This window comes from Lepisosteus platostomus, chromosome 25 (assembly GCF_059453375.1).
Source record: "Lepisosteus platostomus isolate fLepPlt1 chromosome 25, fLepPlt1.hap1, whole genome shotgun sequence".
Lineage (NCBI taxonomy): Eukaryota > Metazoa > Chordata > Actinopteri > Semionotiformes > Lepisosteidae > Lepisosteus > Lepisosteus platostomus.
Window position 1 is genome coordinate 8,477,820 of NC_142635.1, and position 14,433 is coordinate 8,492,252.

At 44.5% G+C, this 14,433-nt stretch overlaps 2 long non-coding RNA genes across 10 annotated transcripts in view; one reads left to right on the forward strand and one right to left on the reverse strand.

The window, feature by feature from the left end:
* Positions 1-8,475, forward strand: part of LOC148641028 (uncharacterized) — a 32,755-nt gene extending 24,280 nt beyond the window's left edge. Inside the window, exons 1-8 of one of the 8 annotated variants that reach the window (XR_015930159.1) lie at positions 1,934-3,218; positions 3,499-3,541; positions 3,795-4,347; positions 4,618-4,678; positions 4,966-5,207; positions 5,606-5,724; positions 7,216-7,315; positions 8,355-8,475. This is a non-coding gene — a long non-coding RNA (uncharacterized LOC148641028). The other 7 variants (XR_015930157.1, XR_015930158.1, XR_015930162.1 and 4 more) reach the window with 7 other exon arrangements.
* Positions 8,476-9,506: 1,031 nt separating this feature from the next.
* On the reverse strand, positions 9,507-14,005 carry LOC148641030 (uncharacterized). Of its 2 annotated transcripts, XR_015930169.1 has the most exons (8): positions 13,528-14,005; positions 13,143-13,272; positions 12,818-13,010; positions 12,343-12,403; positions 11,883-11,958; positions 11,370-11,485; positions 10,837-10,921; positions 9,507-9,599 (listed from the first exon to the last, which is right to left on the reverse strand). It is a non-coding gene; the product is annotated as an uncharacterized LOC148641030 (long non-coding RNA). The 2 variants fall into 2 exon arrangements; XR_015930168.1 differs by lacking the exon at positions 11,883-11,958 and having other exon boundaries at positions 13,528-14,001.
* Between the last annotated feature and the right edge of the window lie 428 nt (positions 14,006-14,433).

Below are 14,433 nucleotides of genomic sequence, written 5' to 3' on the forward strand. Positions count from 1 at the left end.
CTACTGTACCATAGTTCATAAGGACACGCTTTGATGACTTTGTCTTAAAATATTTCATTCAGAACAGGTAAGGAGAGCAGACAGAGATACCCAAAACAATCAAGAAGACAAAAAGATCGGAGTCGATGACCCTGGTCTTGGTACATACTGGAGCTCAGAGGTTTCCTCCCATTTGCAACAAATATCATTCAGCTGCTCCTTGCGAGAGTCTGAAAGCACACCTCACTGGGCATCTCGCAGTGCTGGGGCTCTTTCACTGTCACCTTCAGGGCAAGAACTGCGCAGTGCAGGGGTGCAAGTCCTGCCCAGGAGGAGAAGGAGAAGACCACAACAGGATGTTACCAATGACAGAAAGAGGGGAAAAGAAAACACGTGTGTTGTGATGGGGGCCCTCAGCAGAGGCTGAATGATTTTATTTCCAGAAATAACCCCTTGTTCTTTATAAGGAATGCAGAGAGCTTGAAATTAGGATTAAAAGTAGATGTGTCAATGTTGTCTGTAGCTTCAACTTCCACCTTCATTCCATCATTAATAAAAGAATAAGAGATTTGCACGTTTCAAAAATAAATGTAATGTTAACATTTGTTTAAATTTAATTTAAAATATCCAAATACTTCATGGATTAGAAAAAAGGTGTGTCATATGAAACTGGAGAACATACTGGCTGTATTTGTCAGTGGAAACTCCTATAAGAAACAATGGTTCACTACTAGAGCTGTAAGTGCAGGAGTTACCTGAAAGATGATGATGTTACTAGACATTTCTTTAAATAAAGAAAAGCCATCCTTTAGCCTCTAACTGAACTATTTTTCTGAGAGAGTGTCTCTCAGCTTCTGTAACTCTCACTCTCTCTTGAGTTGCAAACACTTTCATTCTCTAAAGTGCTTTGATAAGCCACCTGTAAAGGCACTATATAATATAAAGTTTATTATTATTTAAAAAAGAAAGACCGTTCCTGTCCTGCTGCTGTTTGTAAAAGCACTGGGGGCTGAGGACGGCGTCTGGGGGCCTCTGAGCTGATTGGGGAGCAGGCCGCCGCCGGGTAAGAGCCGGACGACCTGTCCTCTAGGCCTCTTGGATAGTCGGGGGGGGGGCAGGGTGGGCTCTGCTGGGGAGAAGGCAGCGCGCAGGTGGTAAGTGGGGACTGTTGTAGAGCTGTTTCCTGAGCTTGGCATCATGACTGAGCTGTGTTGGGAAACTCCTGCACCCGTGAGTAAAGTGTTTTTACATGATTAAACGTTGGGTAGCACTAGAGCACTGTGCAGTTTAAACATACCGTAACACCACTAGATTTGAATTCTTTCATTTACACAGCCTAACAATGTTTGTCATTTTATTGTATTGCTGCACGGAAGATGTAAGTGATGTGTTACCAGAAATATTAAATCTTATATGGTGAGAGTTTTCAAGGCACCCAAAGAAGGCTCCACAGCCGAAATGTTGTGTTTCTCTTCTTCTCTTTTCAGCATGAAGTAAACCTGAACTTGTTCCTTTGCAGCCTACGCATGCTGTCGCAGCTCCCTACTTGAACTACGTCATCTAATATACATTTCCTGTTTACCAGCAATCCTCCCGAAGCTGCATGACCTAAGGTGGGTAAGGGGATGAGGTCATCTATCAATGTAGTGGGTCTTCTTCCAGGTTCTCTGACCTGACCTCTGACAGTGTCTGGCCAGTGCTTTGACAATGTTGTCTGTCTGGGTCTCTCAGTCCTCCTCTGTCCTGTCTCTGACCGGTCACCAATTTAATGAAGTCCTGTGCCTGCTCGCAGTGTCTCTCAGCCAGGGTGCCTGCAACAAACTCACCTGACTCCAGTGCAGCCACAAGAGGGAAACATGCAGACTTCACACAGAAAGACATCTCCAGGACAGAATTGAACCCTGTACCAGGGAGCAGCAAAGCAGCAGTGCTAACTGCCCCAAGAAAGGTGACACTCTTCACAAACTATAAACACGATTTTAAAGGCCTGTTGGATTATGGTTCTCCACTTCAAACATGTTTTTTATTGAAAAAGGCACCACAATTATGAAGCTGTGAATTTGCCCTTTCAAATCTAGGCTTTTTAATTCTGTAAATCCAACTGGCATTATGAGTGGAAATATTTTGATACAAGACTAACAACCTAGCGTGCAACTTTATGAATGCAGCAGTAACCCCCGAATAAGACTGCATATAGCATCACGCTGAAAGAGTGCGATTTACTTTTTACTATATGAGAACATGATGAAACTTTTCCTCAGAATTACAACATTTTTTCTTGCTCTGGGGTCCGCTTAAAGCCACTCAGTTTCATAAAGCATTAGATTAACAGTAATTCCAATGTTTCTTTTTTATTTTTATTTAATAAATGTCCGCGTGTAGTTCAAATAAGATCAAATTCGGGCCGTGTTCACCGGCCAGGTGGCGTAGCGGGCAAAGTCAGTGTTGCAGCTATTGAAAACCAGGCTCTAAACCCTGTGACTTAGAGTAGCCTAGAGCCCCCCCGGCACCTCTTCGCTCAGAGCGGGTTCGAATCCAACCCGGGTACGGTCCGATCACGCTCCACCGGCGAAGTGCGTTTTCCAGCAGCCGGGTCTGCACCGGGCCGGTATTTTTAGGGGGGTGGCCATTCTAGGTCACACCCCTAAGAATGGGGAACATTGCACGGGATTAAAGTACTAAAAGGGGTTTACAAAAAGGGGACGAATGACGTAATTGCAGATATTGGCGGCGTTTTACGTCACTGTCACCTGGCGTAAATTCCCCACGAGTGCGGCTCTCTTCCCCTTCCACGCGTGGGTCTGATTCAAGATGGCGGCGCCGGCAGTTTGCGAGGTAGTGTTTCTCTTTTTAAACAGTTAAAAATATTATTTTTCTGCCCCAAACTGTCTAGAATCCGGTGTTTTTGTTTTTGAGGTTTCATTCAGGTACGAGACTATTCAGAAAGATGTCCTTTTATTGAATGAACAGTGCATTTCTGCGCTGTTTGAACGGGGGTGAAGTTTCTCTCGGCAAGGAGAGGAGTTGAAACCATTTTCTTAGCCAAACCTTGTTGAATACTAATGCATTTTTATTGGTGTGGTTTTGCAGAACTTCTGTCTCCCATCCATTTGCTGCAACCGAGACCTGAAGCTGTTGGAACCAGTTAATGATTATTTCTTTGTCATTGTTGGACATTGTTCGGAATTGCCGGCGTGTGTTTGGTGATGGTGGGGTTTTAAGTAAAATGAAATAAAATGGTAAGAAAATATCCTTCTTGAACTCCATTAAATATACTTCACGTGGTTAACTAACGGTTGAGGAATAAAAGGGTGAAATTGTTGTAATGTTTTTCAGTTGGGAAGGAGTTGAAACCATGTTCTGTAGCTGAACTTTGTTGAATACATTAGTCTTTTTTATTAGTGTTATTTTGCAGAACTTCTGTTTCCTATCCAGTGGCAGGAACCGAGACGTGAAGCTGTTGAAACCAGTCATTTTTAGAACTTTGAACTATTCTTCTTTTTTCTGTTCCGAATCCAGTATAGATAGAGGTGTGGTGTTTTCCATTGGATCTGTAGACGGGGTAAGTTTTGGCTTTCGATAAATCCCAAATGGTCTGTGCTAGCACTACATATGAGGACAAATCAGACTATATTTACACATTGCACAAAAAAACCTTTAGAATTGTAAATAGTACTGAGCATCAAAAGAAACGCTGGATAACTGTCACTTTGCTGCGGGTAGTTATCAGGAAAATGGCAATCAGTGTAGCAGGTGTACTGGGCAGACTAGACATAAGTCATTTCATTTTGCTGATGAATGTTTCTCATCAACAGGGGGTCTCCTTTGAAAGGCACATGCTAGTGTCGTGTTTGGACACACATTCCAAGCTGCACATCTGCAGTGCCTGTCTTGCAGCGTGCCGTGGTCACTGTCTGGAGGGATTCGGTTCTCTCTCCCAGATCCCAGACAAGCACGTGCCTGTTTGCTGATCACTGAAATCTACTTGTTCAGCTGAGCTTTCGTCTGGTGAGTAGGGCCTTCATGGCTTTGACTGTCTGGTTCTCATCCTGCACGTCAGCTGGGTTTACAAGAGCAGCAGGAGAACATGCACTGTCCTGCTGGCATGTTGTCACTTCAGGATGAGTCTGCATGAAGGCCAGGTAGTGAGGACCCAGGATATCCCTGGGATATCCAAACTCTTGGATATTTTTGTACCCTTTTCCATATCTATGCATTTTTAATCACTTTTATCTTTACCTTGCTCAGAATGCTTTTTAGTCTTAATTTGTGTACCTTTCTTCCAGGTTCACTGCCTGACTTTTGATCCGTAAACAGAGTAGGCTTTTTATCCAGTAAATGTGACCGAGTCACTTCAGTGGTGAACAGGTGTTGCTGACAAGTGCTTTATCATTTTTTAAAATGTTTGAGCATGTGATTTTGCAATAAAAATAGTGATGGAGGGAAAAAGATGTGTAAGTATCCTTTGTAATCGGGCAGTACTGGTAAGTTTTTTAACAGAAATTACTGAAGTCCACAAGTCAATAGAAAATAGTGTTATGACAATCAGACCTACAACATACTAATGACACAAAGGGATTGTCTTCATATCTAGGGCATTTGGGTTCACTTGTGTTTTTCTTTCTTGATCTTCACCAGGCTTAATATGCAACACGACGGATCACAACCTCATGACCTGATCAGCACTTTTGATGAAGAGGTAAGTGAAGGCTTATGTACCAGTCATTCCCGACATTAATGATCATGTTATTAGACCTTGACATTCGTGCAACATCTAAAGTTTGTGTACATTACATAAAAACTTCCACGAATGGTGTTTATTTTGATGCTGAGTATAACAAATACTAATGTGAACATTTTGAACTTCATTCTTGAGTGAGTAGCACTCCAGGTGTAATGGAACGTAAAGCCAAGTCATAGTAGTGGAAAGTGAGGTACAGGTGTGTTGAGGCCCCATCCATTTTCTTACCCGTTCTTCCAATTCAGGATCGCAGGGGAGCTGGAGCCTGTATCGGCAAGAAATGGGCTCAAGGCAGGGTACACCCTGGACAGGACTCCAGTCCATCACCGGGCACATTCACACTCACACCTAGGGCCAGTTTACTGGAAGCCAGTTAACCTACCAGTATATCTTTGGACTTTGGAAGGAAACCCACAAGAACATGGGGAGAAAACACAAGCTTCATGCAGTTAGCATCTGAGATCTGGGACTGAATCCAGTTCCCCAGGTGAGGCAGTAGTATTAATCACTGTGCTGCTGTGCAGGCCTGTGTTTAGGCAGATGTGATTAAATCCTGTATATTGCAGCACTTGATTGTAGCCAACTGAACTGATATGGAATCATCTTGCTGTGAATTAGTGACTTGCCTGTGCACCATTGTTTCTCCTCTCACCTGACAGATTCATCACTTTGTGATACTGCTCCATACATGTGCATGTAAAGTCATGTTGTCATTTTTTGTAGTAGCTCTTTATTGAAGCATTCTTTAGGGAAAACTGAAGAAAAAGCTTTGTGTTCTTTGACTGTAATGCAGAGCAACAGTACATGTGAATTGGGGAAAACAGCTCTTGAAACATTTTGTGTAAGACTTGCATTCTAAAGGGCATGTGTTGTCTTCTCCCTTAGACAAAGAGAGACGGTACTTGATGAACACAACTGCTGCAAGTCCAGTTTTGCTACAACCTGCCTGTTGCTGAAGCCTCACTCCAGCGGGAATCACTCTGTTTCCACAGCAGGTAAGTGTTGTCATTGTGCTCTTGTTTTGATGTAAGATGTATGGGTAATGGACCACAAAACGGAAATACCAATGTTCTGTCACTTAAGATGGCATTTGAACAAACTGTGTGGTCTACAGCAAACTATTGGGTGACCCAACCACACATGTTCTGGGTTCGCTTGTGAAACACCGGCAAGATGAACTGTCTTATTCATTGACGCTCCTGCAGAACATGCCCTGACAATCATCTCACTTTCAAAGTCACTACAATCTCCGGAAGTCATTACAATGTCTCCTTCAGTCATGGTAGCCATAAATGTAGGCAACCAGGCCTTTCTGGTGATCTTGAGCATGCTTATTTGTTTAATGCGTGAGCCATTGTTGTATGGAAGCCTTTGCTTACAATATTCTAGGTGTCCCTCATTTACCCAGATGTTTCCATCGTTTTGTCCACTACCTGTAGATTAGCTTCTTAAAATGAAGCTGTTTCATTTTTAGCTATTTTAGCTTTTGATTTTATTGTGTGCATCACCAGTAGTATATCTAGCTGTGGCAGTAACCCCATTGCATCACACCTCCGGTGTGTTGAGTGGGGCTTTGCCATGTGGTCTGGATGGTTCAGATTCTAGATTTGGTTGAGCAGGGCAAAGGTGCTCCACTAAAACTATTGATTTAACTTGCTAATGAAAAAAACCCTGCTGCCTGAGCAGAACAGCACCAAAACAAAACCTGTTTCACCTTTAATTTTAATTTGTGAGCATTTTTACTTTGGGGCCTTCAGACCATTGGGGGAGCTGTGCACCTCTTTTCTTGAAAACATTGTGCTTTATATTGTGCCAGTCAGGCCTCTCGCATACTAATGACAGAAAGGAGTTCTCTTGATTATGTAGGGCATATGAGTTCATTTGTGGGGGTGTTTTAAATGACACCCATTTTCTTACCACTTCTTCCAATTCAGGGTCGAGGTGGAGCTGGAGCACATATTGGCAACTCAGGGTTTACCCTGAAATGGACTCCAGTCCATCAAGGGCACACACACGCATACATGCTCAACTCTTTGTCCAGGCAATCAACCAGTATGTTTTCAGACTGTGTGAGTAAATAGGAGCACCCGTAGTAAACCCATGTGAACCTGGAGAGAACATACAAGCTCCATGCAGACAGCACCTCTGTTCCGGGACTGAATCCAAGTTCTGTGAAATCAACTATATGGATCCTGGCACTTGGTTGTAGCCAACTGAATTGGTATGGACTCATCTTGCTGTGAATCTGTTTCTCTTCTCACCTGCCAAATTTATCACTTAATGAGACCGCTTCATGGACAGTAAATATGAAGTTACGTGTGTATTTTTAGAAGTAGCTTGTATGGAGAAATGAAGAGAAAGCATTTTATCCATTGACTCTAATGGAGAGCAACAGTAAATCTCAACTGTGCAATCTGAAGTGTAAACGTTGGGAACTTTTTGTCTAAGGGGTGTATTTGAAATGACATTTGTTTTATTCTTCCTTAGATCCAGAGAGCCAGTACTTGGCCAGCATGACTGCTGCAAGTCCAGTTTTCCAAGCCTGCCTCTCGGTTAAACCTCACTCCAGCGGGATTCACTCTGTTTCCACAGCCGGTAAGTGTTGTCTGTGTTTATTATAGAATGTATAGGTAGTGGATAAAAAAAATTGGAAACACCAATGTTCTGTCACTTAAGGGGGCATTTGTCCAAAATGTGCAGTCCATATGATCTGTACGCAATGTGGCAGAGTCCCCGAGCATGTGTGATTCTGCAGGAGGGGTGTGGTGCCATCTTTCCGTGAGAAAATCAAATCAACGCTGGATGTGGAAAACGTTGTCTGGGTTGTTGTTCCAGAATATCCCTTAATTTATCGATTGGCCCTAAATGCGGTGACCGAGAAGGTCATGACAGATGGATAACATCAGTGTGATGCTCATCAAACTACTGGTTGACCACACATGCTCTGTTTGCCTTGCACCTACAATTGATGCATGGATACCATAGTCCTTGGAGTATGTGCTTCCATCCTTTGTTGATGAGGTCTTTCCCATGGACTTCCATGCTTTAGGTACCATTGATTGTGAAACATGAGCAAGTTGAGCTGTCTTACTGCAGCTGCTGCAGAACCTGCCCTAACCATCACCCCACTTTCAAATGTGCTGCAGTTTCTTCTTGCAGCCTTGGTCGTTGTAAATATCTTTTTCTACAAGACAAGCATGCCAATCTGCTTCATGCATGAGCCCTTTTGCCCAGGTGTTTCCAGTTTTGTCCACTAACTGTAGATCAGCTTCTTGAAATGTAGCTGTTGCAGTGTCGGCTATTTTAGCTTTTGCTTTTATTCTGTGCATCACCAGTAGATTAACTAGCCATGGCAGTAACCCCATTGCGTCACACCTCCAGGCTTCTGAGTGGGGCTTTGCTTCTTGGTCTGCATGCCAATTGTAGAGCTGTGTACCCCTTTCTCTTGAAACCGTTTGTTTTATGAGACACTGTTGAACAGACTATACCTGTTGTCTGGTGCCACTCAACCCAGTTTCCATTTGCTGCTGTGGAGAAGCCATTCTGTTTCAGCTGATGGGATTATTTTCAGTAATATTTGATCATTGTGATTTTTTTTGTGCAATTGTTAACATGGTTATTTTTTCTCATCTAGGACTGTCCCCCCATGGCTCCGCTGCCGAAACCTCAATCCACCCATGTCCCAGAGATGGTTCTGCTCCTGTTGCTGTCTGTGTTCCTTTTGCACTGTACTCAATAAACTATGGTATGCTCCACTTGTTGCCTCTTCATTGGTTACAGGCTCTTTGGCACAGCTCCTCCCAACAAGACCATAATTTTGGGCCCGTTCCTGAGGGGACATAGGTGGGGGTTAGCTGGGGCAGAGGGAGGGAGATAGCCAAAACTGGAGCTGGTTTCTCAGGGGCTGGGTGGGGCTTAGGCACAGCTCCTCCCCAAACAGGGAGATAGCCAAAATTTGGGCCCGTTCCTGGGGGGAAACAGGTGAGGGTTAGCTGGGGCAGAGGGTGGGAGATGGGGAAGGGCTGGCTCCTCCCCAAACAGGGAGATAGCCAAAATTGGAGCCCGTTCCTGGGGGAAACAAGCCCTAGCTAACCCTCACCTATGTCCTCCCAGGAACGGGCCCCAATTTTGGCTATCTCCCTGTTTGGGGAGGAGCCAGCCCTTCCCCATCTCCCACCCTAGCTACTCCCCACCTGTTTCCCCCAGGAACGGGCTCAAATTTTGGCTATCTCCCTGTTTGGGGAGGAGCCAGCCCTTCCCCAGCTAACCCTCACCTGTTTCCCCCAGGAACGGGCCCAAATTTTGGCTATCTCCCTGTTTGGGGAGGAGCCAGCCCTTCCCCATCTCCCACCCTAGCTACTCCCCACCTGTTTCCCCCAGGAACGGGCTCAAATTTTGGCTATCTCCCTGTTTGGGGAGGAGCCAGCCCTTCCCCATCTCCCACCCTAGCTACTCCCCACCTGTTTCCCCCCAGGAACGGGCTCAAATTTTGGCTATCTCCCTGTTTGGGGAGGAGCCAGCCCTTCCCCAGCTAACCCTCACCTGTTTCCCCCCAGGAACGGGCTCAAATTTTGGCTATCTCCCTGTTTGGGGAGGAGCCAGACCCCACCCAATCCTGCCCTCCTCCCTCCCCCCCACCTGTGTCCCCCTGAAACCAGCTCCAATTTTGGCTATCTCCCTGTTTGGGGAGGAGCTGTGCCTAAGCCCCACACCCACCAACTCCCAGCGGGCAGACCTGGAACACAAAGCAGAGAGGCGGCCCCAAAAATAAGCATCCACAACACCATAAGGAAATCAAGCACTTTTGTTTATTAAAACACCAAAGACAGACTCGGGCGTGTTCCCCTGGCAACAAGGCTCCTCGAGTCTTCGGCACCGTCTAAAATGAGACAGGAAAAAGACTAACATTAGTGACACCCCATAAAGTGCGAGAAAATGACATTTTCCTGCTTTCACACAGCATTGAAGTGAAAAACGCCTGTTGACTACACATTTGACAGAATGAGGGGAGAAGAGTAATACAAATCTTAAACTGGCTAGTCAAATTATTTTGCTTACTTGTCAATAAATGGCTTTTTCACCAGCAGAGATGGCTACGCCAGGCAACTCAACACTTTCAAAAAGCCCCATTCATTACTGGCACAATTTAAAACTTGAGCAAGCTAGAAGATTACTACGTGACACATATTGGATATGCATTTCCAACAAAATACAGTTCGCATCAAAGGTAAAACTCTGGGCAAGCACAAAGCTCTTTTCCTAAGACACTTAAAATGAGTCTGTAGTCCTCAACTGTTAACAAGCAGGCTGTTTGGAAACGCACATAAAAACTAGGCAAGAAACGTGCCACCATAACTAAGAGCACTTTGTCATGAAGGCTGGGAACCATCCTGTTAAAACAATGTGGCAGCTCAAAGGCAGCTTTTTTATAAGTTTTGGGTGGTCAAATACCGACCTTACCTAAATGTTCAGGTAATTCCCAGCCATCCCGAGTCTAACCTGCACAATCAATACAATAATAACCTCAGTGCAAAAAAAAAATCAGCACCACACTTCTATACAAAAACTCCCTATTTGCATACAACAGCAGTACTGGGGGATGGTCATGCAGATTCTGACAGCCAGAAGAAAAGCCCCAGATGGGGGGTGAATACCTTTGATAGCCACTGTAAGGTGTTGAAAGATGTAAAAAAGCCCTGACGACGTAAAATGACCGGAGAGCCTGAATGTTCTGAAGTACGAGTTGAATAATGTACTGTAGGATTCCTGCAGCGACCCTTTATTTACTACAAGAAAAATTAGTTTCACAAAGACTGCGCGGGTTGCTGTTGGAGACACTGCCTATGGATCAAGAAAGCATCTCTTAGATCCAGCTAATCTGACCAGGTTCGACACAGAAATCCCTCAGAGACGTGTGAACGATACAGCGGGGTGACAGCTGTCACAGAGGCCTCTCTCTTTCGCCACACAAACTGAAGAATCAGTCTGGCAAGAGCTTTGGGATTCTACAGGAGCTACAGGTTTCTTTTTCGACAGAACCAAACCGAGAACTTCCAGCCCAGGAAGACTATACCGACATTATTCCACACACTTACAGCAAAAAACTAATGTCTTACCTGGCTTAGAAGGTCCTTGGAAACACTTTGCTTCTCTTCGTGGTGAATCAAGCTTCAGGGGTGGGCTGCTCAACACTTTCTGCACCTTGAGAGGCAAAAGTAAACAGGGAAAATGAAGCCAATGACCTCCATATCATACCTGCTTGTTCCCAAGTTGAAAGAGTCCTCATGCCCTCACCCAAGGAAACATTGTTTCCTCTTAAACAAGTGAAAACTTCAAAACATTACACTAAAAGAAATAAACACGTGGCTACAAAACCACTTCAAGCGTCTGTTTCTCTTCAATTATTTCCCATAATAAATGCATATTGTGGTCTGACTGGATGGCAGAACACAACCTCATCTCAGTACAGATACACCATAAAATTCTATGTAATAGCAGTAATGTTCATTTCTTCACCTTCAATTATTTCTTAAGAGCAATATAGCTTTTGGGGGTCCTGCTATTTCTAAAACCAAAAACACAAAACGTATGCCTGGTTTCAAGAAAGAGCTGCTTCTAAGCAAACCAAGAGCACAATGACAACACTTACCGGCTGTGGAAACAGAGCGAATCCCGCTGGAGCGAGGCTTCAGCAACAGGCAGGTCATGGCAAAACTATAACTGGACTTGCAGCAGTCGTGTTCACCAAGTACTGGCTCTCCTTATCTAAGGGAGAAGACAACACATGCCATTTAGAATGCAAGTCTTAGACAAAACGTTTCAAGAGCTGTTTTTACATGGAGACTGTTCTCATGGACTGTAATGCAAAGACTGTTGCTCTGTATTACAGCCAATGAATATGATGCTTTTCTTCAGAATGTGTCAATAAAGAGCTGCTTCTAAAAATACCAACATGATTTCACATGGACATGAAGCAGTGTCACAAAGTGATGCATTTGGCAGGTAAGAAGAGAAACAATGGTGCACAGGCAAGTCACTGATTCATGGCAAGATGAGTCCAGACCAATTCAGGTGGCTACAGCCAAGTGCAATATTGAGGATATTTAATCATCACTGCCTGTGCACACCCGGACCTGGGGTGCTATCGGCATGGAGTTTGTACCTTATCCCTGTGCTCATCTGGGTTCCCTCCGTGTTCCTCCCACAGTCCAAAAGCATGCTGGTAGGGTAACTGGCTTCTAGGGAAATATGCCCTACGTGTGGCTGTGAGTGTGAATGTGCCCTGTGATGGACTGGAGTCCTGTCCAGGGTGTACCCTGCCTTGAGCCCATTTTTTGCCGATACAGACTCCAGCAGCTCTACCTCGACCCTGAATTGGATGAAGTGGTAATAACATGGATGGGCCTAAACACATCTGTACTCCACTTTGCACTACTGTGGCTGGCGTGAAGTCCCTTTACACCTGGAGTGCCACTCATTCAAGAATGAAGTTTAGATTGTTAGTGCAGTATTTATTATACTAAGCATCAAAAGAAACACTTTCATTAAATATGCATCAATATCATGAATAATGACTAATGATACAGAATACATGATTTAATATAATGTGAGCCCTAACTCACCTGTTCATGGAGAGCGCTGGTCAGGTCACGACGTGGTGATCTGCCCTGTGGAATAACAAGCCTAGTGAAGATCAAGAAAGAAAAGCACAAATTAACCCATATGCCTTATACATCAAGACAATGCCTTCCTGTCACTGGTATGTGGAGGCCAGATTGTTCACTGTCTTCTACTGTTCTACAGTAATTTCTGTTCAACATCATTTTCTAACCCACCAAGACATCACAGACAAACACCATGAGGCCCGAGTGTGACAGTTTAGCTGCTATCAAACTCCTCTTGTACTGCTTGATGGCACCCTGGCTGCACGGTGCTACATGCCCATGTCCTGGGTCCTCACTACCTGGCCTTCATGCAGACTCATCCTGAAGTGACAACATGCCAGCAGGACAGTGCATGTTCTCCTGCTGCTCTTGTAAACCCAACTGACGTGCAGGATGAGAACCAGACAGTCAAAGCCATGAAGGCCCTACTCACCAGACGAAAGCTCCGCTGAACACGTAGATTTCAGTGATCAGCAAACAGGCACGTGCTTGTCCGGGATCTGGGAGAGAGAACCGAATCCCTCCAGACAGTGACCACGGCACGCTGCAAGACAGGCACTGCAGATGTACACCTTGGAATGTGTGTCCACACACGACACTAGCATGCGCCTTTCAAAGGAGACCCCCTGTTGATGAGAAACATTCATGAGTAAGCACTAATCAGAATTGACCTATAATAAAATAAATATCAGTGCAGCAGCTACACAAATGGCCATTTTCCTGACAACTACCTGCAGGAAAATGGCTGCTTTTCTTACCATTTTGTATTTGAAAATCGCACCACGCCGACAATTCCGAACAATGCCCAAGAATGCCAAATAAATTATCATTAACTGGTCCCAACACCTTCAGGTCTCTGTTGCAGCAACTGGATGGGAGACAAAAGTTCTGCAAAACAACACCAATAAAAATGCATTAGTATTCAACAAGGTTCGGCTAAGACAATGGTTTCAACTCCTCTCCTTGCCGAGAGAAACTTCACCCCCGTTCAAACAGCGCAGAAATGCACTGTTCATTCAATAAAAGGACATCTTTCTGAAAAGTCTCGTACCTGAATGAAACCTCAAAAACAAAAACACCGGATTCTAGCCAGTTTGGGGCAGAAAAATAATATTTTTAACTGTTTAAAAAGAGAAACACTACCTCGCAAACTGCCGGCGCCGCCATCTTGAATCAGACCCACGCGTGGAAGGGGAAGAGAGCCGCACTCGTGGGGAATTTACGCCAGGTGACAGTGACGTAAAACGCCGCCAATTTCTGCAATTACGTCTTTCGTCCCCTTTTTGTAAACCCCTTTTAGTACTTTAATCCCGTGCAATGTTCCCCATTCTTAGGGGTGTGACCTAGAATGGCCACCCCCTAAAAATACCGGCCCGGTGCAGACCCGGCTGCTGGAAAACGCACTTCGCCGGTGGAGCGTGATCGGACCGTACCCGGGTCGGATTCGAACCCGCTCTGAGCGAAGAGGTGCCGGGGGGGCTCTAGGCTACTCTAAGCCACAGGGCTTAGAGCCTGGTTTTCAATAGCTGCAACACTGACTTTGCCCGCTACGCCACCTGGCCGGTGAACACGGCCCGAATTTGATCTTATTTGAGCTACACGCGGACAGTTACAGTATTAAAAAAAAAAATAGAAACATTGGAATCACTGTAAATCTAATGCCTTGTGAAACTGAGTGGCTTTAAGCGGACCCCAGAGCAAGAAAAAATGTTATTCTGAGGAAAAAATAAAAATGTTTAAAAATATTATAAGTTTCATCATGTTCTCATATAGTAAAAAGTAAATCGCACTCTTTCAGCGTGATGCTATATGCAGTCTTATTGGGGGGTAACTGCTGCATTCATAAAGTTGCATGCTATATTCTAAGTCATATCAAAATATTTCCACTCATAATGCCAGTAGGATTGCTTCAAATTAAACAATGTTTTACACAATTAAAAAACCTAGATTTGAAAAGGCCAATGTGCAGCTTCATAATCTTGGTGCCTTTTTTCAATAAAAATCAGATGGCAGACCTTTCAGCTGGAGAGCTATAATCCAGCAGGCCTG